The sequence below is a fragment of the Lissotriton vulgaris genome, chromosome 6 (assembly GCF_964263255.1).
Source record: "Lissotriton vulgaris chromosome 6, aLisVul1.2, whole genome shotgun sequence".
In the NCBI taxonomy this organism is placed as follows: domain Eukaryota; kingdom Metazoa; phylum Chordata; class Amphibia; order Caudata; family Salamandridae; genus Lissotriton; species Lissotriton vulgaris.
Window position 1 is genome coordinate 1298865114 of NC_141694.1, and position 26135 is coordinate 1298891248.

The 26135-nt window shown below is 48.1% G+C and overlaps 1 protein-coding gene across 2 annotated transcripts in view; it reads right to left on the reverse strand.

Moving 5' to 3' along the window:
- The window catches only part of STX7 (syntaxin 7), a 241753-nt gene that overhangs the window by 80632 nt on the left and 134986 nt on the right, over positions 1–26135 (reverse strand). The gene's annotated exons all lie outside the window — the stretch shown is intronic.

Genomic DNA, 26135 nt, shown 5'->3' on the forward strand with positions numbered 1-26135 from the left:
AAGGGCCAGACCCCTGGCCCCAGAGGCAGCAGGGACTCGACGGCCCGGTCCAGGGTCAAAGCAGTGTCCTCGGAATACCTCTTATTTTTAATCCGAGCTCCAAGCACATTTATTCTCAACCTCCCCCTCGCAGAGGCGCTGAGAAGAGAATACATGTATGCAGGGGAGCTATCTGTCTGTTCACCCGCCTCTACAGCCGCAGAAATAAATCAATCAGCAACAACCCCCCTCTCCTCTCCTCTCCTCCCCACCACACAGACACACACACACACTCAGTGCGGAGTCGCAAAACTGCGCGTGTGCTATATGTATAATGCAGTGTTTTTTGAGTAGCGGCGTAAACACCTTACACTGTTTGGTAATAGTTTCTTTAAAATGTAACAAACAGGGGCACAGAATGGAGGGAGGAAGGAGTGGATGGAAGGGAAGGAGCGAAGGAAGGGCAATTTAAAGTGTGTGCGGGAAGCTGTTTTAAATAAACGTGTGAGGAACATCAAAAACTGCATGGGCATGCGTGTGGGTGGTGTAGAGAACGTAAGCCCCAATTATTTATTATGGCGAAAGTGGAAAGTGTAGAAGTGTTTTAGGAATTAGGTAGTACGCTTGTCCGTGGGGGAATGCTATGCTGTAAGAGTATTGTTTTAAGTGCAGGCAGTTTAACAGGTTTGCTTGCGTATTGACTAGCTGCAACATATAATAAAGTGACGGCGGGTTGGAGGGCGAGAGAAAACCAGCAAGGAGTGAACAGAAGTATCCTGTGGGGTAATGTTTGATTTGCATTAGCAGTTTAAAAGCAGTAGCGGCACAGAACACCAACGATTTGTATCCAATATTTTGCCGCTACAAGAAGAGAGCACACGCAGGGGGGGGGGGGGGGGGAGGGGGGTGGGGTGGGGGGGGGGGGGGGGTTGCAAATCACACAGATGCATGGAGGTGCATACTATGCGTCTATACAATGGTGGGAATGCAAAATTAGCAGAGGGTGAAGGGCATAAACATAAATAGAAACAAACTATGCAAATAAAAGGAAAGCGGAGAGTTAAAGTAAACACGGGGAGTAAAGAAAGCGAAAGCGAGCCATGCGCGCGCCCTGCTAATAACCCAAGCAGAATGAAAGCAAAGCAGTGCGCTGTGCTCCTACAACATTTGCATGCATGTAGCCTGTCTGGGCACGTTTCACGTGCACATGCCCTGTCCAGGCAGGCACGCTCAGCGAAGACGGGGAGGGAACCAAACATGCTTCCCACCCAATAGAAAGCACGGATTTGACAGGCGCGCCAATGAGAAGCGTGGCTGCAGCTTCCACCTTTGCTTCGCAAGCTAAAGCCATGAAAATATAGCTCACCAGGAGTGAGCAGTGCATGCACTGCGTCGCTAAGTGAGACCTAAACATGTAGTGACTACAAACCTTGTGTCTGCCCATTTTGGACCATTTTTAACCTTCAAGGACATTCTTTAGATTGTCTCAGAAATCACCTGTGTGATGCTCTTCACACATCCTTCAACATTAAAAAAAGTGTGCAGGCATTATACTTGAGAAAATGATATCCTTGCAGTTATAACTCAACTGTGCTCTACTTCCCTTTAATCCAACACAAGCCAAAAGTATTACACATTACATCCAGTCTAAATCCTTTGATGCCCTCTCTCACAACATTAATTGTGCAGGGGTTTTCTTCACTAAAAATGAATCCGAAAATTAATTAATGGACTTGGGCAATTACAAATCGGATATCCTTCAAAATGAAGAAAATTTCAGAACTACCTAATCAGATTTAGAGTCAGTCATAAGCTTTTATTCGATATGCAGAGATATCTTATAAGCACATTCATAATACAATCAATACAGTATATAAAAAATTAATGCCACAGAGTCAGTAAGAAATATTAAAACGTGATAAAAGGATATAAAGTCCGTTAATAATTTAGCTAAAACGAGGATTAAACAGCTACTGACAATCTCTTACATCGAATGAGCCAAAACTGCTTTAAAAATTTAGCTATTCCACAGACTATGGGGGGGGGGGGGGAGTATCCGTGCTTAGGATACGCAAGGCTACTAAATGACTGCGTGTGCCCATGTTGCGGCAGAGTGGTTTCAGCCAAGAGCTCCTAGGCCTAGCATAATCAGGGCATTCAAATAACACGTGCGCAATAGACTCAATCTTACTTGGGCAACATGCACAGTTGGGAGAAATACGATCCGCTGTTGACCATTTAGATACCAGAGCGCCTAGCGGGAGGGAACCAACTCTAAATTTAAAGTAAAGAGCACGGTCAAAGGGGAGAGTAATCAAGTCCAAGTAAGGTTCAATTGCCACAGTGTCTTTAATTTGTAAAAAGGTGGCAGTGGACCTGCAGTGATTGGAGCTAGAGATTAGACGCTCAGCAGTCCATTTCCAAAAAAGCGCCTTGACAACTTCTTTTGGAGGGGCTGAGCGGGATGACCAACAATCCCCTAGTCCTATATTCTCCAACAGCTTTTTGGTGTCCTTTAACCATTTTATCTTGGCCCAACCCCCCTGGCTCATTATGTCTCTCAGGGCATCAGCATAGGATTTTAATTCTTCGCACCTCCAGATCCTTGTCCACAACAGGAGCGGGCGAAGCTGGGCCTGGTCTTTAATGTTTTTGCATCCCGTGTCCATCCTCACTGGTACTGACGGTGTGCTCAGAGGAACAGCGATGAAGGATTTTAATAGCTTGCTCTCAGCAGTAACTAGGGCATCCAGTCGGCAGTGGCCCCACAGTTCTGCCCCATACAAGGCTGATGTCGCTACTTTAGCCTTGTAGATGTCGAGTACTGGGGTAAGTGATCTCCTAGTTGAGGCCCTATATTCCCTCATGAGAGCTCCTCCTACTCTCCTGTGGTTAAGGACCATTTTTTCAATGTGGTTTGCCCAAGTCATCCTGTCCGTAATCCGAATGCCAAGGTAGTCGAATTCGGCTACTTTCTCCAGGGGAATAGAGTTGAGTGTAGGTGGGCGGCCCAATTTTTTAGGTGGGTTAACAACTAGGTATTTTGTCTTGTCCACATTTATTATTAGCCCTTTTGCAACACAGAACTCCTGGAATCGTGTTAGAAGTTTCTGTAGTCCTTGTGGGGTCTTCGAAATCAGGAGCGTGTCGTCCGCAAAAAGCAGGGTTGGAATACGGACACCTCCAAGACGGGGGGCGTCGGCTGGTTCTTGTTGAAGGTGTTTTACCACCCCATTCAGATATAACGAGAATAGGGTGGGTGCCAAGACGCAACCCTGTCTTACGCCCCTGGACACTGGTATCTTTTCTGTGAGCTGTCCGTTTTTACCCCATCGGACCTGTGCAAAAGTGTGGGCATGAAGGCTTATGAGAAGGGACAAGATGTAAGGTGGTAGTCCCAACTCACAAAGGACCCTCCAAAGCTCTTCCCGGGGAACTAGGTCAAAGGCAGTCTTCAAGTCTATAAAGGCTAGGTAAAGACTACCCTTGCCTAGTTCCACCACCTTCCACCCCAAGAGGGACAACCTGAACACCTGCTCTATAGTCCCCATACCCGCCCGGAACCCTGCCTGAAAGTCTGATAGGATTTTATTCTCCTCCACCCAATGGAGGATCCTACCAAGGATAGCTTTGCCAGCTATCTTTTGGGTGGAGTCCATCAGACTTATTGGGCGATAGTTTCCCGGGGTTTCCCTGCACCCTTTTTTATAAATGGGGACAACCACCGCCCCTTTCCAGGATTCTGGTACTACTCCTCCCCTCATAATGTCATTTAGGAGAGCTGCTATGATCCTTCCCCATTCCGCTGGGTATGCCCTCATGAGATCACCCGGAAGGCCGTCCGGGCCCGGTGCCTTGCGTGGTGCCACCCAGCCTATAACCCCCTCGATCTCTAAGGGAGTAAAGAGGTCATAGGCATGAGGTTCGATTGCTAGTGTGAGATCCCTCCCCGCAGACAGTTCCCCATCTGGTGGGAGGTATAAAGACCCAAAGTGTTTTGCCCAACTTTGAGGCGGGATGTTGCAGGGTCTCACGGCCGCGTCGGATTTACTCCGTTTCCTTATGAGACTCCAAAACACCCCTGAATCCCTAGTTTTGCTAGCCTGGAGTAGGTCTTCCCAGTAATTTTCTTCCCACTCCCTTCTAGCCAAACTAAGGGTCTTTTTGTAAGCCTTCCTAGCTTCCTGGATCACACCTTGGGATTTAGATTTAACTGCCTCCACTAGCTTTGCCTTATGGGACCTGCACGCTTGGGTATACCACCCCCCAACAGATTTTTTTGTTCCTGTATGGCCCAGCTTTTTAGGGTACAGGGTAAAGACGTTAGTTAGGGCTTCAATCAGGGAAAAAAATATCCCACTCACTTTACCCACCCCTTCTAGCGAGCTTCCGAGAGATATTACCGCGTGGTTCAGATGGGATTGAATTTCCCCAACCTTCGCCTCGGATAGGACCAGTTTCGCCCATTTAATTCTTCTACCACATGGGGAGACTTCAGATTCATCTAGTGGTACGAGTGCCTCTTTAATGTTGGCCTTCCTTAAGGGTTGCCACCATTGTTCCATTTCTAGGGAGAGTGGGTTATGATCGCTTTCTGTCGAAGGGACCACCTGCATGTCCCTTACATAAGGCCATAAGCACACATCAATTAGGACATAATCCAGCCTAGAGGTGTGCCCTGGTCTGTTGTAGGTATGTGCACCCCCCCTATCCAAGGAAGTCCTCCCATTCGCTGCCCTTAGATTAAATTCAAGAGTAAGGGAGTATATTTGGAGGGCCACTTCTGTCCACCTTTTAATCAGTGCGATGTCCAGAGCCGGGATCCCCCACCTGGTATCCTCCTCATCCTGGTCGAGGGAAACGTCCGAGCCCAAAGGTTCGAACGTGCAGTTCATATCACCTACAACCAGGGTGCGGGTCTTATGGGGGGTATTGTTTAACAGGGTCTCGAGAAGAGCTATTACTTGAGACTTTCTCCCACCCTTTGTACCCCGAGCATACACATTAAAGATGTTTAAAACAATTCTTCCCCTTTGGTCTATAAGGGTAATATTTTGTATGTCCGGGGAACCTGTGGGATAGTCCACTACTCTACAGTTTAGAGAAGCCGCAACCCAAATAAGAAGGCCGCCCGCCGGACGGCCTCTCCCGGATTCCGAGACCCGCGCAGGAGAGGAGTATGAGGAAAAGCCCACCCTATGGACCGGTATCAGGCTCCAAGTTTCCTGGAAGAGGCAAAAGGAGTGCTTATCAACCCATGCAGTAAAGTCTGGGAGGGCCAGTTTTCCAGCAATCCCTGCGACGTTCCAGCTGAAAACCTTAAAGACTAGGTCCGTCACAGCTGGATGGTCGCTGGGCGCCTGAAAGCCCCTATCTATAGGGCTCCCCCTATATGTCCAAGGGGAGCAGGGATCTTGTGGAATTATTATAGGGTCTCCCAGTCCACTTACAAGGTTTATTTGGGTGGGTAGTGCTTCTACTTGTTCTGCTCTGCTCGCTGATTCCAGTCAGCAGGGGCCAATTGCCCACATTTCTTTCTCCCTATTGCCTCCTACAACCCCGGCCCAGTTTTGGCCAGAATTAAGAGAACTTACACTTCCCCCATTTGGGCTAACAAGATGCCTAGTGTAAAAATATGAGAGGTCTACCAGTTTAACCCCCGGGGCCGCCATGTTTTTAATAGGAGTACAAATGGATGGCACCACTCTGTAATCTTGAAAATTTATAATTACACAGTCTCCCTCCAGCATTTTTTTCCCTTGCCCTACCCATCCCACTCTACGGACACTTAGGATAATGCCGTCCATGCCCGGGGGGATTGGTTTATTTTCCTTCAGCCAGTGGATACACTTGTTCTTGAGTGATTGGTGATTTTCCAACTGACCTTCCTTTAGGGGAGGCACATTAACCATGACAGCAACAAATGGTTGACAGTCTGGTGGGAGATTAATTGGGGGGGATCAGTCGTGGGGGGATACTGGGGGCCTGTGGGGAGATAATTGGGGCAGAACATTGTGATGCAGGCCTGGGGGCTTTCATAGTCGTTGGGCCACTGGGTTTACTCCTACCATTTAATTTTTGTTGGACTTCCTTATTACCATTAGTTGTTTGTTGCTGTTTTTGAGGAAGAGATTTTGGCTTATTTTTCTCAGGCTCTTTATGTGTTAAGAGTCCCTTGTGGCTTGGGCCTGGTATCGGATGGGGAGGAGATTTAGAAGTTGGAATTACTAGATTATTAGGAGCAGCTTTGTTTTGGGATGTTAGGGGCTTAGGGCCTTTCTGCGCTGGTAGATCATTCCCTTTTACACCCACGTCCTTATTTACAGTCACTCTAGTTGCTTGTTTGATTGTTGTTTTGAGTGAGTGTAACCCATCCAGAGTTGACTGCTCTAGTTTGTCAATCCTCTCCCCTAGACCCTTCACTTGTGTTAGTAACGGATTCAAGAGGGTATATACCTTCTCCAGAATATTTTCGACCGCTACTAAGTCAGCTAGCTTTGAGACCTTGGTTGCATGAGGGCCCTTTGGAGAAATCAGTACAACCCCTTCTATGTCGGTTTCATTCAGCATAGGGGCACCCCTTGTAATTCTTGTGTTAGATACAGGAGATTTCCTCACTCTTTGGTAGAGGGCGGCCTGTCTCACTAGCCTACCCTTCTTGTGCTTGCGCAATTTTTTTCCTACGAGGGGAAACTCCTGTCTAGTATCAGGAGTATCAGGAGTCACGGTAATAGGTGGTGCCTCAACTAGCTTTCCATCAGGTACCACTATGGTGGGTGCAGGCAAATTTGGGGACTCGGGATCTCTAATGACATCACTTGTCGGAATAGGTAGTAGTGATATGGACAGGTTATTAGGGCCACCGTCTTCCATTGTAACTATAGGAAGAAGAGCGGCCAGATTTTCCAGCCTATCTATACTTTGCTCAATACCAGTCAGATGGAGGGGTTCTGAGGGAGCACTGACCATACTAGGGGGGGTACCCGCTTGAGCCCGGGCAATAGCTGGTGTGAGTGACTGGGCGACTGCCCCCAATGATGAGCGTCTTGCAGGGAGGTATACTTCAGATAGACGCCGCTCAGACATGGCGATCTCCTTTTCAATCACCGCCGTTACCCTGGTAATGAAACGGTCCATTGACCCTATGACAGGGCTCGCAACATTAGATCCCCTTTCGACCTCACCCCTGAGAGACTTACCAGAGCGTGTAGACATGATTTGAGCAACAGAGGGGCAACAGGCACCGAGCGTGAGCAGTCGCGGTTGGTAGGAGGAAAGGGACGTGGCCCAGCCCAGCCTCCGTCAGCCCCTGACGGCCACAGACGGCCCGCCCTCTGCCCGGGCTCCGCCCGGCGCTGCCCACGCGCGTCCCGCGACGCGGAGGGGTTGGCCCGCCTTTGTAGCGCCTACGGGCGCGCTGGCTGCGGGAACCGGAAGTGCACGCAAAGCCCGCTGGGAGCTGTAGTCTCGAGCCGCCGTGAGTTGGTGATAGCGGCGAGACCTACAGCGTTCCTGGACCCAGGGGCAGAGGCTGCGTGTGGCGAGATGTGCGTCCAGGTAGGGTTCTGCAGGCTGGCAAGCAAGAAAGAAAGCCTCCCGCTCCACCGAGGGGCTGGCCCGCCTTTGTAGCGCCTCCGGGCGCGCTGGCTGCGGGAACCGGAAGTGCACGCAAAGCCCGCTGGGAGCTGTAGTCTCGAGCCGCCGTGAGTTGGTGATAGCGGCGAGACCTACAGCGTTCCTGGACCCAGGGGCAGAGGCTGCGTGTGGCGAGATGTGCGTCCAGGTAGGGTTCTGCAGGCTGGCAAGCAAGAAAGAAAGCCTCCCGCTCCACCGAGGGGCTGGCCCGCCTTTGTAGCGCCTCCGGGCGCGCTGGCTGCGGGAACCGGAAGTGCACGCAAAGCCCGCTGGGAGCTGTAGTCTCGAGCCGCCGTGAGTTGGTGATAGCGGCGAGACCTACAGCCTTCCTGGACCCAGGGGCAGAGGCTGCGTGTGGCGAGATGTGCGTCCAGGTAGGGTTCTGCAGGCTGGCAAGCAAGAAAGAAAGCCTCCCGCTCCACCGAGGGGCTGGCCCGCCTTTGTAGCGCCTCCGGGCGCGCTGGCTGCGGGAACCGGAAGTGCACGCAAAGCCCGCTGGGAGCTGTAGTCTCGAGCCGCCGTGAGTTGGTGATAGCGGCGAGACCTACAGCGTTCCTGGACCCAGGGGCAGAGGCTGCGTGTGGCGAGATGTGCGTCCAGGTAGGGTTCTGCAGGCTGGCAAGCAAGAAAGAAAGCCTCAGATTTAGATTTGTTGCTAAAGAGCACACTATAAGAAGCAAGTTAAAATGATTAATCTTTTTGACAAAAATAAAAAATAAGGAAAAATTGGCATGGAGAATTTTGACTCTCCAATTGCTGCCTGTGAATATCACCTAATCGGCATTCACAGCCTTGGAAAGCTAGACTAAACTTGACGCCTTCATATGGAATTCATAACAATTTTGATAAGTATCCAATAATATCCTAACTACTGCAACTCAATTAATATGAAAACATTTTAATTCAAACAGTCCATCCCTCTTAAGCCATTGTTAGAATGCAACAAAATCTGGAAAATTTCAACAGCGTGAATTAGTGCATGCACTGAAAGGAAAAGTTGTTTTCATTCTATTAGATTTCACAAAAAACATAACCATTCTTGGAATCAAACACAAAACCGAGGAACCGTAATTGATTTTAGTCAATGGCGTACCTACAAAAGACAAAAAAGGTTTGTCAAAAATTATTAAGTACTGGAAAAGTTTTTAAAAAAATACACAAAAACATCATATACTTCAAAGATTTGGACATAGATAACTTCATCTCGTCTACATACTTCTCATTTGGAAAAGAAAATCGAACTGGACCGTTTGAACAAATATATTAGCATTTCAGTATACACCGAATGCACTCCAAAGGCATGATGGGTGATGCTTTAGACGTCTATCATCTGAGGAGAGCTAGGGAAGAGCCAATTAGTTTCTTGTAAGAAACACCACTAGAACCATAATGTTTTTCAAATGTATTCCATATTTCAGCGGTTTCCAATCTGTGTGCCGCGGCACCCCGGTGCGCCATCAAAACTAGCCACCGGCTCCGTGAACTGATACACACCATACACAGTTTGAGGAACCACTGCAGGGTAAGGGGATAACACGTTAGCCAAAGGATAGTGTACAGTTCTTTAAACATGCTGGACAAAAATGCATGTAAAACTACAGAAAGATCTACATATATACCACAGGCAAGGAGACATCTTCAACGAAAATTGCACGGCTATAGGTTTAAAGAACACCAATCAACTATGAGAAAATTAAAGCAGTCGGACCCATATATTTAAATTTCAGATCCACAACTTGTTTGCCTCCCAGCTACACACTATTCAGACCTTCCACTCTGGTTATGTGCCTTTTTTCTCTGCAAGGATGTCCTGACATGCTGGCAGAGAAAATAGGCACATGACCAAAGCAGAGCAGCATCACTTTCTGACTTGAGAGTCTAGAAAAGTGCATGCTTAAAGACCCTCTGCTGCTGCTGTTTTAAAGCAGCGAATAGCGACCCCGGAAGTGTCTTCAGAGCAGCATTGGTTGCAGCGAAATTCTGACTGCGACATGTGATGCCGCTGCTGGTCTGTGGACCTACAGGAGGGCACCATGGAGCTCGCCCTTTCACAGGAGCAGTTCAAGAGGCCTGGAAGGCTGGACTCGCCTATACTTTAAGGAGGTAGGGAAATCTTCACAGAGTCGATGGGAATTACAATCTACCAGCTCTATGACAAGGTACAGCTGCTGCAGTCTCTCGTACTTTCACATTGTAATTTCAGTGGTGTCCATTCGTTAAATATAAACCATTTAATTATGACCCTCAATGTCAAGAAGAATGAATGTTTGAGAGGATTTACTGCCAGTCGTTGTTGGCACAATGGCAGAGGGCTGTGAAGGTCAACATTGTTTTACTTTCGTTTTGTAAATAATTATGCCTAGAAAATGAAATGCAGACAGTGTTTAGGTGTACGAAGACCAATACTTGGAAACATTTGAACATCTGTTTACTTAAACTAATGAATGCAATATTTACTGGGGCTGCATGTTTGGAAGGAATTGATCAGCCCTTTGGTGAAGGAAGTAAGGTTAGGATGCTACCCTGATTATTTTAATTAATTGTAAGAATTTGTATAGCGTACAGCACCAGTTTTCAGTTGGACCCATTTCACTGGGTGACATTCAAGATGAGAATTTTAGGAAATAAACTACAAAAACATCAGGCCCAACCTGGGTACATGGTATGTTTGGCTGAAAGCCACCATAATGACGTGGAGCCAAAAATAGTCATATATTTATTTGTTTTAAATCTATTTGCGCAGCACCCGAATTGTATTCATGCTGATTCAGGTCCGCTTAAAAATGTGCCTGAAATGGCATTTGAATAGCTGCTGGTATTTTTTTAAGTTTAAAAAGAAAGTTTATTGAATATGAAGTAAAACAAAATAGTAATATTTATTTGGAGTTTTATATAGCGCGTAGTTACCCTCGGGCATCTCAGCGCTTGTCCAGGCATCAACCAACAAACCACAGAGCCAGATCAAACACATTAAATAGGGAAAAGATGTGTCTTCAGAAGCTTCCGAAAACGAAGAGTGCAAGTCTCTAAACGCATTCTCAACGGAAGCACATTCCAGAGAGTGGCTGTGTGAACCGAAAATCTTCTGCCACCAGTACGGGCCTTATGAACTCTAGGAACCTGAAGCAGATGTTTCTGGTCAGAGCGTAGGGCTTTGTTCACTTTATAGGGCATCACTAACTTCCTTAGGATAGGGGGTCCTTTCCCCTGGAGGATTTTGTGTGCTGTGCAGAGAGCTTTAAACTTAACCCTCTCCCGCACTGGGAGCCAGTGCAATGTTTTCAAAGCGGGTTTAGCTGACTGCCTCCTTGGCACATTCGTCAGTATCCTAGCCGCAGCGTTTTGCACCCGCTGAAGCTTGCTGAACGTAGCTTCAGGAGCGCCAAGGAATATAGTATTACAGTAATCGAGCCTTGAAATAATCAGCCCCTGAATGAGTAGCTTCCTCGATGTCAAAGGGAGGAGAGGCAAAACTTTACGGGCTGAACGGAGGAGCCCGAAACAGATCCCTACCGTTTTCTTAGCCTGGGTCTTGAAAGTAAGGTCTTGCTCCATCCAGACCCCCAAGCTCTTGATCTCCTGCTTAGGGCTGGGGAGCTCGCCCAGGCAACTGGGCCAGATCGTCAAGGGGAGTGAGGGAGTCTTGTGCCCTAGCAGCATTATTTCGGTCTTAGAACAGTTTAATTTGAGCGCCGATTCGCACATCCAAGTGTGTACATTGGTCAGGCATAGGCGCAGCGAATCCGGATTCTTCACCAATTGGGACAATGCAACCACCAGCTGAGTATCATCAGCATAGCTGACAATTTTTATCCCAAATGGGACAACCACATCCTCCAGGGGGGCCATGTAAACGTTAAACAATGTGGGGCTTAACGAAGAGCCCTGTGGCACACCACACTGGAGGGGGGGATAGATGTAGACCGTTCGCTGCCTTCCCAGACCTGATAGGTACGACCACACAAAAATGACCGGAGCCACTGCAACGCCACTCCTGCAACCCCCACATTGGACAGCCGTTGGATCAACACTTGATGGTTTACAGTGTCAAAGGCAGCACTGAGGTCCAGGAGGATCACTGCCACTGACCATCCTGAATCCAAAATGCTCCTGGCTTCCTCAACGACTGCCAATAGGGTGGTGTCTGTGCCCTGCCCTGGCCGAAAACCCATTTGTGACTCTCGCAACAGACCGTTGGATTCCAGAAAGTCTGACAGTCGGTGATTAACCAGTCTTTCTGCGATCTTACCAACCCCCGGCAGCAGAGAGATGGGCCTGAAGTTTGCCAAATCTGATGAGTCCAGATTAGGTTTCTTCAGGAGAGCCTTTACAACTGCTCTTTTCCAGCTCGGCAGCACCACACACTGGGCAAGAGATGTATTAATCAGGTTCGTAACAGGGGCCGCAACAGAAGATGTCACCTGTTTCAGAAACCTCATTGGGGCCGGATCCCCAGCTCCTTTATGACTTCTGCAACAGGAATTGGACCAAAGGTGTCCAATAGGGCACAATTTCCTCCTATCTGACTGCCCGTGTCTGCGCTCTGCGCGACTTGAGGCAGCGCACTTATGATGTTCTCTATTTTTAAGTAGAAGTACTCCGCTAGCTCCCTACACTTCTCAGCTGGGTTATCCTGAATGAGCGGGGGCTCAGGAATTTTGAGGAGTTCCTTTACCACTTTAAAAGTTTCTCTAGAAGAGTTGGAGGAGCTTTTTATTCTTTCCTCAAAAAATTGGGCCATGGCACAGCGGAGGGCATTTTTATATGCTCTGATTGCTACGCGATATTCGTTCCGACTAGCCAAACCCCAATCTTTCCTCCAGGCCCTCTCCAGCCTCTTACATCCTTTCCTAAGGATTCGCAATTCCGGTGAGTACCATGGGGCAGACCCCGTCCTCTTTCCCCTCTTTGCCACTCTCTTTTTAGGGAGGATGGCATCCAGGGAATTGGTCATCCACAGCTCAAAGTTCGCATCAGCCGTTACCGGGTCCGAGTCTAAGGGAGGGCACGAGCTCTCAAGTTTGGTGATCCAGTTATCAACTGATAACCTGGACCAAGCTCTTTCCAAGGTGTAGACTCTCGGAGAAGGGGCGGTTCTTGGATCAACTTTCAGACTAACCGGGACCAAGAAATGGTCTGTCCAGGGTAAAGGACAAGCGGGCAGAGCCCTAAGGTGCGGGATGTTCGAAAAGATGGGATCAAGGAGGTGGCCCTTGGAATGCGAGGGTCCTGGGTTGCTTAGACTGAGATTATAGGCCTTTAAATCACCCAGCAAATCAGCAGCCACTAAGTCCGCCGGTTCATTGAAGTGAAGATTCAGGTCACCTAACACCATAAAATTAGTCGTCGAAGAGGCCAACTGCGTGACTGTTTCCATCAGGGAGCTAACAAAGCTTCCCATGCCCCCTGGAGGACGGTAGATCAGAACGCCCGACACAGTCACCGTGGGGGACGTCCGCAGTGAAAACTGACAGCTCTCACAGTCCTGAACATCACTATTCTGCGCCCTACACACAAACATGTCTCTGTATATAATGGCGATGCCGCCCCACAGGTCTGTCCAGATGGTATATTAGGAAACCTGGGGGGAGGGCTCGAACCATGTCCGCATCTGAACTGGCAGAGATCCAAGTTTCCGTCAGAAACAGGATATCCAGATCGTGGTCTTGTATCAGGAAATTAATTTCAAGCGCATGGCACGGGAGGGATCTACAGTTAAGCAGAGCCATCGACAGGGCGTTCTTTCCCTTGTCTGGTTGAATGAGCTGACATGTCCTACAGGCAGAGTAAGGTTTAGATCCTTTGTTGATATACTTACACGACACCTTTTTAGGAGTGCGCAGCGACATGATGTCCTCACGGGAGTATGTTATCTGCATTTCAGGAGATTGGACCAGGGATTCTGGCCCTGGGCCCGTCTGGGCACAGACGGGCTGGACTCTGGCGTGACTCCGGCGTGCTCACGCTGCGCGCAGGCATGGCCGTTTTAAATAGCTTAGTGTGTTCTCGCCGCCTAGCACGCTACCCTGAATGGCGCTGCCGTGCTAAATTACACCCAAGATGGCGCTACCTAAAATACAGCAAGGGAAGAAGGACCCGCAAAATGCGGTGATAGCCGATTATGGAGCAAGTGAGGGGGGCTAAAAGCAAGGTAAAACTAAAATAACAATTAAATGAGATACAAAAACTGGTATTTTAAAATCATTCACGAGTGCAGGGCTATCTGCATCAAATGCGCTGCTGATCTAAGCGCTGTGCTCAAATTAGCGTCTTGCCTGGTCAAATAGAACATAATATCTAAATATAACATAGTGCAAATATATCAATAAGGAGGAGAAGAAACAGAAAAAAAAGAAGGGGGGAGGATAGAAAAGGGAGGGTATCAAAATGGTATCACAAAACTTATGCATTTAAAATATAACAATTGGCATACAATCCTCCAATAAAGACTTATAAAACAATCAAGCAATAAAAATACTATATAAGAAACAATCATTAAGAATCGCTGCTAGTATAATATATTTCTAGCCCAGCTTTGAATACTTATGAGTTACCTCAGTGCTGCTGTTTATCACACATTCCTCACACCGTATTGCTTCCGTATAATCATGGCATGAACTACACTGCTCCTTACAGAGTTGAGGCAGCTCCATAGCCATGGTAAAATACCTCCTCCCCATTCATTGCACAGCGGAATTGCCCCCTTCTTTCCATGAATAAACACGACTCTGGCTGTATTGAATACAGATACAGGAATAGCTGCTCATTCTGTATTGTACCATGTACTGCATTGTGACATTTATATAGCGCGTTCCCGCCCTAAAAAAGCCTCAATTCTTGCATTAGATGTCCTACAGGGCTAAAGATGCTTTAAGTAAGTAACCAATCGGCATCTATTTATTTTAACAGAAGAGAAAATAAATACCTGCTGTCTGGGTGGTACGTAAATTACTTGTGTTTCTTATTCATGGCATGCTACATACATGCCAATGTTTAAGTATTTGGTCATTTAACAGCAGGGTTTGAAACTGAAATAATTATCAGAATTCCTTGTTTCTTGGTCAACAATGGGCAGGCGTTGGTATATTTACGGTTCCTGAATTGCGACACTGAAGGCTCGGCTTTTGATCACACAAGTATTAGTAAGCGGTGACTGGCTGATCGTGATAATTCCTCTAGGCAGGTGTTCTTCCTTCAGCGTATCTTTTGTACTCTCACTTAATCAGTTGAATTAGTCAAACAGCCATCATGCAGGCATTGTATAATGCGCTGAAGTCTGGGTATGAGGTTTGTACGTATGAAAAGTGTAATGTTAAGCCATTTGACCATTGGAGTACCTGCTTTACTAGCCAGTCAATTTGAAATTGGGGCTGTGCAATGTGCAGCGAAACAGATCTAGATGCACATTACTGCTTTCTGCTGGCTGGTTTGGAGTAATTTGTAGGACAAAAAGAAACAGCTTTAGCTGACACTTTGTATATGAAGTGGGGAGAGCATGGATGACTGCGATGAGACGAAAGTAATGAAGACGAAGCTGGTGACCTCATCAGCGAAAGACTGGCGGGGAGCTAGGAAGCGATGGTAGGTGTTTTCACAATATAAGGAATCATTAATAGTTCACTTCTCCGAGAAGACTGTGTCCCCCCAATCAGTCGTTGACACTGCATGGGGGCTCTGCAGTGGATAGTATAGGATTACATCTAGGACTATAATAACTTCATCCTAATTAATTTCAGGGAGGATAATGGAAACACTCTCAAGGCCGGGCATAAATCCCCCGCCAAATAAAGGTAACATAATGGGGAGCTGTGGCCAACAGCCAATAGATCAAGGTTATCAAGGGTCGAAAAGCTTGGGAACCACAGCCCAGTAGAAAAGGTGGACGATGATGATGATCACCTAGTTCAAATTTCTGCATCGGAGTACTGGCCAACAAGATGCTATTCAAAGTATCCACGCTTTCGGTAAGAAATTCCGTATATTTTCACACTACTGTATTAAAGTGAAATTTCAGTCACTTCATATGCTGTGGCACATTATGCAAATATAACAGGGAAGGATTTTTTGGGAAAATGTGCAAGACAAACATGCAAATCTAGGCTATAACTTGATCAGAATTATGGCATGTCAGTGAAGGACAAATGAATGTTTGTTTCAAAGACACAGAACAATTTAATATATGCTCAAAAATTAAGGACCACCTACTTGATTTATTACATGAAGCTGTGTTGAGTACAAATGGGATGATTAGATCAATTTATTTATACCACTGCAAAAAACACCTGCTGAATTATGTTTTATGAATCCTGCCAATGTTTGCAGATATTTCAACCACAAATTTCAAACTATGCTTCATTACTAAACCTACTAAAAGAAAAATCCCATTGGAGAAGTCCCTGATTTCTTTTAGACAACAGAGATAAAGCAAAAGGTACACTGCACATTCATATGCTTCTCTGGATCAGAGATGCACCTAAGTTTGGATAGGACTTTGCTAAATCTGTTCTACATTTAATTGAATTTTAAGTCACTTGCAACATACAAAAGAAGGAGATAAACAAGAAACTATTTGAGCTTTTATGATTTTAATGCATATTTGCAGTAAATACTCCTGAAGAAAATATTGTAACAATTCTAAACATTACTCAAAATGTTGCTTAGGAAGTGAGGAATCAACAATTTAATGCAGTCTGTGAGACATGCAGTTACTGGCAAATCACCAAAAAGTACTTAGAATCTTAGTGGACCACAAGCATCACAACAAATCAATGACTACAGCCCTTTAATTCTAAATATGTGGGATGCTATCATGGATATAAAATTTGTTGCAGAGAACTCTACAGTGGTTGCACATACATTACTTGCTACATTACAAAAGGCAGAAAAACTGATATGAAGGTAGTGTGGAAAAAGATATCTGCTGAGCAAACCTTAAAAAAAAGGTTATACAAATTTACCTACCAAATGCTCTCTCACTATAAGGTTAGCAGCTATGAATCCTATGAGGGTTTGAGTTCATCAAGCTTATATTGTAAAGCATGGGCAATCATCTGGCTTGGTTTAGGATGATCATCAAGTAATGGAAAGCCTACCTGAAATTGAATATCTTCCACAGTTTGAGCCCTCTAACATGTTGAAGTAATGTATTATCTTTTTTTGACCATCACAACCTGTGGTTTGATTACTGCCAACTGTTAAGAAATGTGCTCAATTAAATTATGAAATGCTACATCTGGAAAAAGAAAAAAATTTACATCTTCCGTGTAAAGATAATGTAGAGGTTTATGGAGTAAACATAGCTATAACCGAAACGTTGGCTACAAAATTACAAAAGATGGAAAAATGTGTTCCAATTTAAATGTAGAAGAAGGACTAGTAAATAGAGCCAGGGTACTGGTAGTGGCCTTTGTGACTTCTGAGAAAAAAACAAAGAAATTGAATGTATTGTGGTGTAATTTGATCACATTAAACAGCAAAAACAAATCTATTGATGTGCAGCACGATTCTTCCTTCTCAAAGATACATATATTCTAAGAGAACAGTTTGCTCTTTATTTGGATAAAGCCATAATAATACACAAAGAACAAGGACTTAGCTTAAAGTATGGACCAATTAACATTGGCTTTACAAGGTTCAAAGAGGGACTGGCATATGTTTCTTTAACTAATGTAATAAAAACTAATATGTGGAAGTGGCCTAGCAGAGAATTGAGTAAGACACATCTTGTCTTGGCTCTGAACTCCCACTGGTTTTCGAGCACCATCAAAGCACCAGGACCATGTCCGAACAGCGCAAAACTAGCCAGGGTGATTGTACAACACACCCCTGCATACCGGGGGGAGGGGACAGTAAGCCCTATAATAGGGGTCTCAGCAACAGTGCACTGCAAGCAGCCTGACCCAAGTTGCGACAACTGCGGTCTTGTGCTAGGGGTGCCACAATCGGCTTGACGGACGACAGTGTGAGACAGGTTTACCGGACCCTGCCGATCATAGAGACTGGTGCGCTAACCTGTTGTAGTGGACCCGCATCTATCCCCACGGCTGCCCTGACGGTGATTCGCAACTGCCTAAATCGATCGATCCCTGAGAGGTCGCCATCTTGTGAGTGATCTTGGCAGGTCCATCTGTACGGGTCTCCTGATGGGAGCAAGGAGAGAGGGGGGCCGGGGGCTGAGGTGGGGCGCTATACCTGATCCAGTGAGCGACTGCTGTGCCAGGCCTCTGGGACAGACTGCTGATCACCACTGACAGCTGGGCCTGGATCAGTCATGCAGCCTGGGAGCCTGGAGCACTGCAAGTGGCTAGACCCAAGCTACGAGACCTGCCATCTTGTGCCAGGGGTGCCACGACTGGCCGGCAGACCACGGTGTGGAACAGGTCACCTTTATCCTGCCTGCCTTGGAAACTTGTTCTCTAAACTGCAAAATCAAGAGCCTAGTCCCACAGCTGTCATGACGGCAAACTGGGACTGCAGAAATTGGCTTGATCCCGGAGAGGCCGCTATTTTGTGAGGAATCTTGGCAAGCCTCTGTGCTGGTCTCCTGATGGGGCGAGGAGAGAGGGGACCCAGGGGCAGAGATGCCCCCCCCCCCTTAACCATATCCTGTAAGAGACTGCTGTGCCGGGCCTCCCAAGGAGATCACAGATCGCCAGTTACAGCTGGGCTGAGACAGGTACAGCAGCCAGAGAGCCCCAGTCTGTGTTGTCACTGCCCTGCACTGAGAACCCACCCAGTGGGGGGAACTCTGTGGGCAGCGGTGGCCAACAGACATCTGAGCACCCCTCTTCCTGCGCTCCAATGCACCTACCGGTGTAAGAGTGCTGTGACTGAGTCCCGACAACCGGAGGGGTGAGAGTTCCACACACAAGTGAAGGGTCTTGGCGCCACCCCTCATTAGCTCATGGGCAGCAGAGGAATTACTACATCCTGAACCAACTGCCCTGGGGGTACCCTGACTGCAACTAGGACTGAGGTAAAAGGGAGCACTGCGAAGATGGAGGACCATTTGACCCCCTGGCCTTTTCAGCCCCAGTCAGTGGAAACCCTTGTGACTGCACCAGGGATCTCCTTGCTCCTTGCTCTTTGCTCTTTGCTATGCCATATTATTGGTGAAAGGGTCAGGCTCAAAATCTCGGTGGCTGGGGGCCTCGTCTGTGCGGAGCGGGTGGAAGGCTGGCTGACCGTGCCCGTGGAAGAGGTCTGGGGTGCACGGACCTCCGCCTCCCCTGAAACTTGCGTACCCATTGTAGCTGGCCTTCAGGGAACAGGGAACTCATGGTGCAGCCTCTTCTGAACTGGCTGAGAGGGTCAGAGATTATAGAGGCATTCAATTGACTGAGCACTTGATTAGGATGGCCCCCTGGCCATCGCCAGTCCTTAGGCCATTCCCACCTAATCTTCCTGATGCCTCTGAGGTGGGATTGGTGGCTGGGAGATACTGCTGCTCTGTCATCCCCTCCCCCTGCTGGGCCTTTTACTCGCCCTTTGAGGCCTGTGCCCCTTAGGAGACCATCCCCTAGATTACCGTTAAGGGGTCCTTGTTGCATCATCTTGGGACCGCCGACTCGGTGCCTTTGCTGATCCACTGGGCGATACAGAAGTGCCCACACCACCCCAGAACAAAAGCTGAGAAGACTTACCCCCGGGGAGCTCAGGAGCAGCTTCGAACTGACACCAACGATATCCCTCCTGAACACCTCTTGGGTCACTACCATGCCCTACTATAAGTCTGCCAAGGACATGCCTATTGGCTCTTCCAAGGATAACCCAATCACCTCACTTTGGAATAAAGTGTCCCCAGTGGACACAGAGCTTTTCAACCCTCCTTCTGCAAATGCGGAAGGTGGCAATGAGTCAATGCCCATATCTCAGAACTATATGGACCTCTTCCTGAAATAAATCTGTTCTGGAATTAGTTCCCTGAAAACAGACTTTAAATCCTGCTCTTGACATTAGACGTGATGTTTATGAGAATGGAGGATGTGTTGATGGCCTAGAATGCACCATGGATGCCCGATCAGAGGGCCAAGTAATGCTCTGGTGCAGGGTGGGGAAGTTGGAGGAACAGCTTATGAGGAGCTGGTGAGGAGTAGGGTCTAACCAGCTCCCTTGTTGCCAGTCGCTCCTCCTTGCTGCCTGGCTGCTCCTGCCGCAGTCAACCTCAAGCAGGTTCCCAATAGTCTGCCTGCCTGCTCCTCTGCTGCTAGCCTCACCTAGGTTCCTCTGCCCTACGCTCAGCCCCCAAGGTTCCTGTTTTGCTGGCTCCAGGACTTAGGGTCGGTCCCTTTTCCAGCATAATTTTTCCTGCAGTTCTACCATTTTTCTGCACCCTGCATCCCCAGCACCCATCCCAGGAACTAGTTAATTAAAGCCACAGCATGGCCCCATTGGGCAATCCTCACCAGCTCCCCTGCTGCCAGTATCTTGTCCTTGCTGCCAGGCGTATTCTGCCTCAGTCAACCTCTCCATAGGCTGCTCCCCTGCTGCCAGCCTCACCTATGTTCCTGTACCCTGGGCTCAGCCCCTGAAGCTCCTGTGCTCCAGGACTTAGTGCCACGTGCCACTCCCAGTTTCCATGCTGTTTCCCCATGATCTCCTGTCTTCCTGCTTCCACCTCCCCAGATTCTCTTCCAGGACCTACATAATGGAGGCCATAGAGAGGCCATGCAGCGGACGTGTGCAGCATGCGTGCCTCCAGTGCACAAAAGGCAATCCTGTCTGCGTCTTGAGGCACCCAGGACCCTTTGCCCACTTGCCACCTGCTGCTACACCACAGAGGAGCTTGACCCTGGCCCACAGACACTGAAACAACAGCTGCTGCAGTCCTACATGCAACCACCTGAAGGAAATTATGCCCCTGCCACTTCTCCTTCAACACAGCACTGCCAGTCCACAGTGGATTCTGCGCGCCACTTCCGCTCAGAAGACGACAAACAACTCGGAGCCACTCCAATGCATCCTGCTCAATACCTGGTCCCTCTCTAAACATGCAATAGAAATCTGGGACACTATCACCACCCCCCCACCCCGACATCACTTTCATCAAGGAATCATGGCTCAGCCCCTCCTCAAACCCTGACATTGCCACCACATCTCCCGATGGCTGCAAGATGATAGTTCGAGACTGCACCACCAAACACGATTGGGGCATCGCTATCATCTTCAAGGAAACCATCCAATGCATTGCCACCAACGACGACCCCACACCCCTCATGGAACACCTCAACTTCTAACTACAGACTGACGCCAAGACCACGATAAGAGGCATTCTCGTATACAGATGCCTGGAACTGGACAGGCTTTCTGCGAAGCCATCTTCAACCTCACCTTCTCCCTAGTTATCGACTCCTACCACTGTGTCCTACTCAGTGACCTCAATTTCCACATTGACAATGCCAACTCCACCACCCTACTGGAAAATCTGAACAACATCGGCCTCACCCAACTGGTCACCAAACCCAAGCACAAAGCCGGACACACACTCGACCCCATTTCACCTCCAGTGAATGAATCTAATTTTGCCAAGTTACAGAACTCACCTGGACAGAAAACGCCATTGTTTACTTCACCATATCCAATGCTCAGCACACCATCACCAAGCCTCACAACTCCTCCCATCACAACTGGGGTAAACAAACCGACACAGTGGGCACAGACCCTCAGCACCACCCAACCTAAAGCTTTATCATATCTCGACCACAACGTCCACAACATCAATGATAGGATCACCAAATGCGCAGAAAGAGTCGCCCTGACTAAACCAGACAAGCATTTGCAATGCAATAGGTGTCGCATTTACGTGAGTTTGAGTTATTGGCTTTCTAAATGAGAATGCCTTTTATTTATGTTGTGTTTTTAAAACAGTTAAACAAAAGGCATTGTCATTTACAATGCCAGTAACTTAAACTCTTGTAAATGCGAGCCCTATTGCATAACAAGCGTTTTTTTTGTAAAAGTGCCCCATGTCGTGGTTTCACTTTAATAGCGGTCGCACACCTTCATTAGATGTGGCTTGTTTAACGAAAGGGGCGCGCCCGCCATTAACATGAGAGCTCTGTGTGGGTCACTTGTAAACAAAAAAGAAAAATAAATAGGAAAAAAAAACACGTGCCGCATTCAGCGCCGCAAATAAACCAAAGGCGCAGCCTCCACCAGTGTATCAGCATGGCGTGCTGTGCACAAAAAAAAGTGTTGCAGGAGTGCATGTCATACCTGCCACAGCAGCAGGCACATGATAACCATTTAACAAAATAGTGCTTGGAGGCTGTAATTAAAGCCTACCAAGTAACAACACATGAAATAGCGGGTGTCCTCATGGAAGGTTACAATATTAGACTAGGCGGTACTAAGGAGGGACTACTAAGCTTATTGACCAATGAAAAGCCACAGTTTACAAAAGACACCCACACAAGCCAACTGAAAAATATGGGCTGAGATTAGGCGGAGCTTCAAGTCCATACCTGAATACAGCATGCCTCACAGAGCAGCACATGCACTGCCCAGGCGCATCCTAAAAATTATTCAGCTAAGGTGTTAAGTGCATCACATAAAATGTGTCTGGAATTTAGATGAAAGATTTTAACATTTGAGGCAGTCAAATGTCTGCTGAGCCTGGAACCTACAACCTGCAATGCTGGCTCTCAGCAGTTTGAATAAGTCCACCATCAAGGCTGGGATGTCATGGTGCATGTGCATTAAAAATTATTTCAAGGAGATTAGCAGGTGTATGCCTGACTTGATAATTAATTAGGATGTGGCCGGGCTGCTGCAAGTGAGACTGACTAATATGTTTACATTCCTGTAACTCTCTTCAATAGGTGGAAAACTAGAGAGTTATCACGAATTCTGGACTTTAGTTGGCGTTCCTGCAAAGGGTTTGCTCCGCAGATATTAACAGCAGGTCCTCTAATAAATATTGCTTAATGGAGTAAAAACACTTTCTGTTACCAGCGCAAGTTTAAAAAAAAGTAGTAATGCGGGAGACATAACCATCACAGGACCCTGTGTCTTAGTGTGAAAGAGAAACCGAGAAATGCACGCGAGAAAAAGAGGCACAAAAGATTAGGGAGCTTGGAAGAAGTGCAGCAAGATTGTACCTGGCAAGATCACGTAAGGGGAGGAAATTAAAAGGAAAAAATATCCGAGGGATGGAAAAGCATGTGAGGGAATAGTTTTAGTGAATTTGTGTGGGAGAAAATAGGTGTGTGAGAACAGGTGCATAACAGGATTGTGTGGGAGAGGAGCATGTCAGGACTGGAAACCGAAACCGGCCCTGGCAAACTGGCCGACCGGCCCCCGGTGGAGGAGGGGTGCGGCTGAGATGTTTGCTCATTTTGTTACCCTTGACCCTGCCTCCAGATAGGTCGCCCCCCTAGCCACTGCGTGGTCCTCCCCGTGCTGTGCGCTGTTGCGACGCTCTGACCACTGTTGTTCCTTGCTTCCTCGTGGTAAACTTGGGCCGATTTATTGTCGTTTTTCCCCTGCATTGCCCTTGCCTTCTGTAATCTGTAATTGTTCACCCCTTCGCCGTCTGTATCCTGTGTCTGGTTCCCATTGTGTCCCTTTTTTGCCTTCTGTAACCCTGTGATTGTGTCCCCCTCGCTCCCCCATTTTCCTTCTGTGCCCCCCGCTTCCCGCTCTTTCTCGCCGCTGCTCCCTGCGGCCCCGCCCCCGCCGTTCCCATTCGCCACCCCGCTCCCGCCTCCCAGCTGCTCCTGCCTCTCTCTGCCCCTCATATGGAGGCCGCATGGCGAACGTGCAGCGGACGCACGCAGCGGGCGCGCCGAAGGCAAGCCCGTCTGCGCCCGTCCGCGCCTGGACCGCGCCCAGCTCCAGAACCCCTGCATCCCGTCGACGCCAGACTACACGACAGACCTACGACGCCGCCTCCCTCCACGCACTCAACGCCGGCCGAAGCCCCGCCTGCTACCGAGCCACCTCGAAACGCACCCACGGACCCTTCACCTGCCAAGCCTGCAAATTCACATGCCTCCGGACCTGCATCGCACCCGCCAAGCCGAGCACCAGCAGCAACCACCTCAAGTGCATCCTGCTCAACACCCGCTTCCTTCACAGACACGCCGTCGAACTCTGGAACCTGCTCGACACATCATCAGACGTCTCATTCCTCACGGAAATGTGGATGAACGCCTCCTCAGCGCCCGACATCGCCATCGCCATCCCGGACGATACAAGATCACCCAGAGGGACGGCATCAACCAGACTGGAGGAGGCATCGCCATCGTACACAAGAACACCATCCGCATCACGACAGCTTCGACGACACCTTCACCGCCGCCGAACCCCTTCACTTCCAGATACACACCGACCCCAAGACCACACTCAGAGGCACCCATCATCTACAAACCTCCGGGACCACACACACAATTCAGTGAAGACATCACAGACTTCATCAGCCCGCACGCCCTCCCCTCCGCTGACTACATCCTCCTAGGGGACCTCAACTTCCACCTGGAGAACAACAAGGACAGCAACACAACCACCCTGCTGGACAACCTCGCCAACCTCGGACTCAAGCAACTGGTGAACACCCCCACCCACTACACCGGCCACACGCTTGACCCAGTCTTCTCCTCCAGCAAGTACATTGCCTTCAGCCACTCCACCGGACTTCATTGGACTGACCACAGCTGCGGCCACTTCAACTTCAGAAGAACCACAACACCACCACCCGCAACAGGCTCCTCGCAGGAGCTGGAACAAGATCACCGCCAACAGGCTCACCACCTTCCTCAGCCAGAACCCTCCCGCCAGCACAACGGACCCCAACAAAGCAGCCAGCAACCTCACACAGTGGATCACCAACTGCGCAAACGACCTTGCGCCACTAAAGACCCCTCCCAGCAGACACGGCAGCAAGAAAGCCTCTTGGTTCCCCGACGAACTTAAGAACTCCAAGTAGAACTGCTGCGCCCTCGAGAAAGCCTAGCGCAATGACCAGACCACAGACAACATGACTGCCCTCAAGCACGCCACCCGCAAACACCACCAGCTGATCCGCACCACCAAGAAGACAGCATTCAAAGAACGACTGGACAACAACGCCCACAACAGCAGGGAACTCTTCAGCATCGTCAAAGAGCTCTCCAACCCCACCGCCGGAAACAACATAACTCCCTCGCAAGACTTCTGCGACTCACTCGCCGCGTTCTTCCACCGCAAGATCGCTGAAATACACAACAGCTTCGGTGCACCAACCACGCACCCAAGAACCATCAGGTGGGGAATCCACTTATGCACAGAGTTTGCATTCAGTAGGTAAACTCTGCATAAAGCCTAGTCCCTCCAGAGACACAAGTCTCATTAGGTGGGGAAGCTCCTATTAGCAGTTTGCGCTCAGTGTGTAAAGTGGCATAGTGCCCGCTCCTTCCAGAGATCGAACACCTGTTAGGTGGGAAGACTCTACAACGCGCAGTGTACGATCAGTGAGCAGACTGCGCATAAAGCCCACTCCCTCCAGACATTTAATTATACTTAGGTAGTCAAGCCACCACTAAGCACAGACTGCACTCTCTGTGCTGCTCTTTGCAGAGAGCCCACTCCCTCCAAGTACTCATGCCCAATTGTGTGGACAAGCCACTACTACAGAGAATTTGCGCTATCTGTGCAGCTCCTTACAGAGAACCTAGTCCTAATACTCAAGCCTCCTTACATAGCAAAGGGCATTCTGCAAACAGATAAGTTAGTAGTATTTTCTTTACCATAAACAACCCTATAAATTCAGTGAATAAATAAAGATTAAAGTGACGTTATAATTAAGGGTAGTAGCAATGTTAAAGTAAAGTTCTAGTTAAGTAAAAATGTCAGTCAAAATCATGATTTTGAAAAGAAAAAAAACAATGAAATTGATCAGTTGTAGTTTACGGAGTTAACTAGAACTTGCACCTCTGCTATGGATGGCTTATGATCCCATATATTACATCACTCAAAATACTATTGATACCATTACTGCTGACATGCCAAATGGCATCACTGATGACATTATCCTCTATACTGCTGTTCAATTTACTCCATAAACCATTATGCCTTTGAAAGAAGTACTAAATGGCACAGAATCATGTAAGGCATAAATTATATAAACATACGTTCTTATTTAAAATATTTAGATTGTATTGCACTGCCTGTAGAGGCTTAACCCCATTATGTAGTCAAACTCCTAGTATGTGCCACATTTCCCCACAGCAGAGCTCCTCAGAGAGACCCCATTCCCTCAGAGTTGATTAGGTAGCCTTACCCCTACTATGCACAGCCATCGATCTGTGCACAAGCTTTCATTGACAGCCCACTACTTACGACTCTCGAACACTGTGGGTGGTGAAGGCTCTAGTATGCACAGCCTTTGTCCTATGGAGAACTCTTCACAGGCAGCCCACACCCTCCACAAGAAAGAAACCTTGGAAGCCAATCTTTACATCAATTAGCTGTAGAGAAGCTATCCAAAATATGCTCTAGATGTAGCTCACTAAATAATGTTTAGTGTCAGAAGCGGATAGCAAACT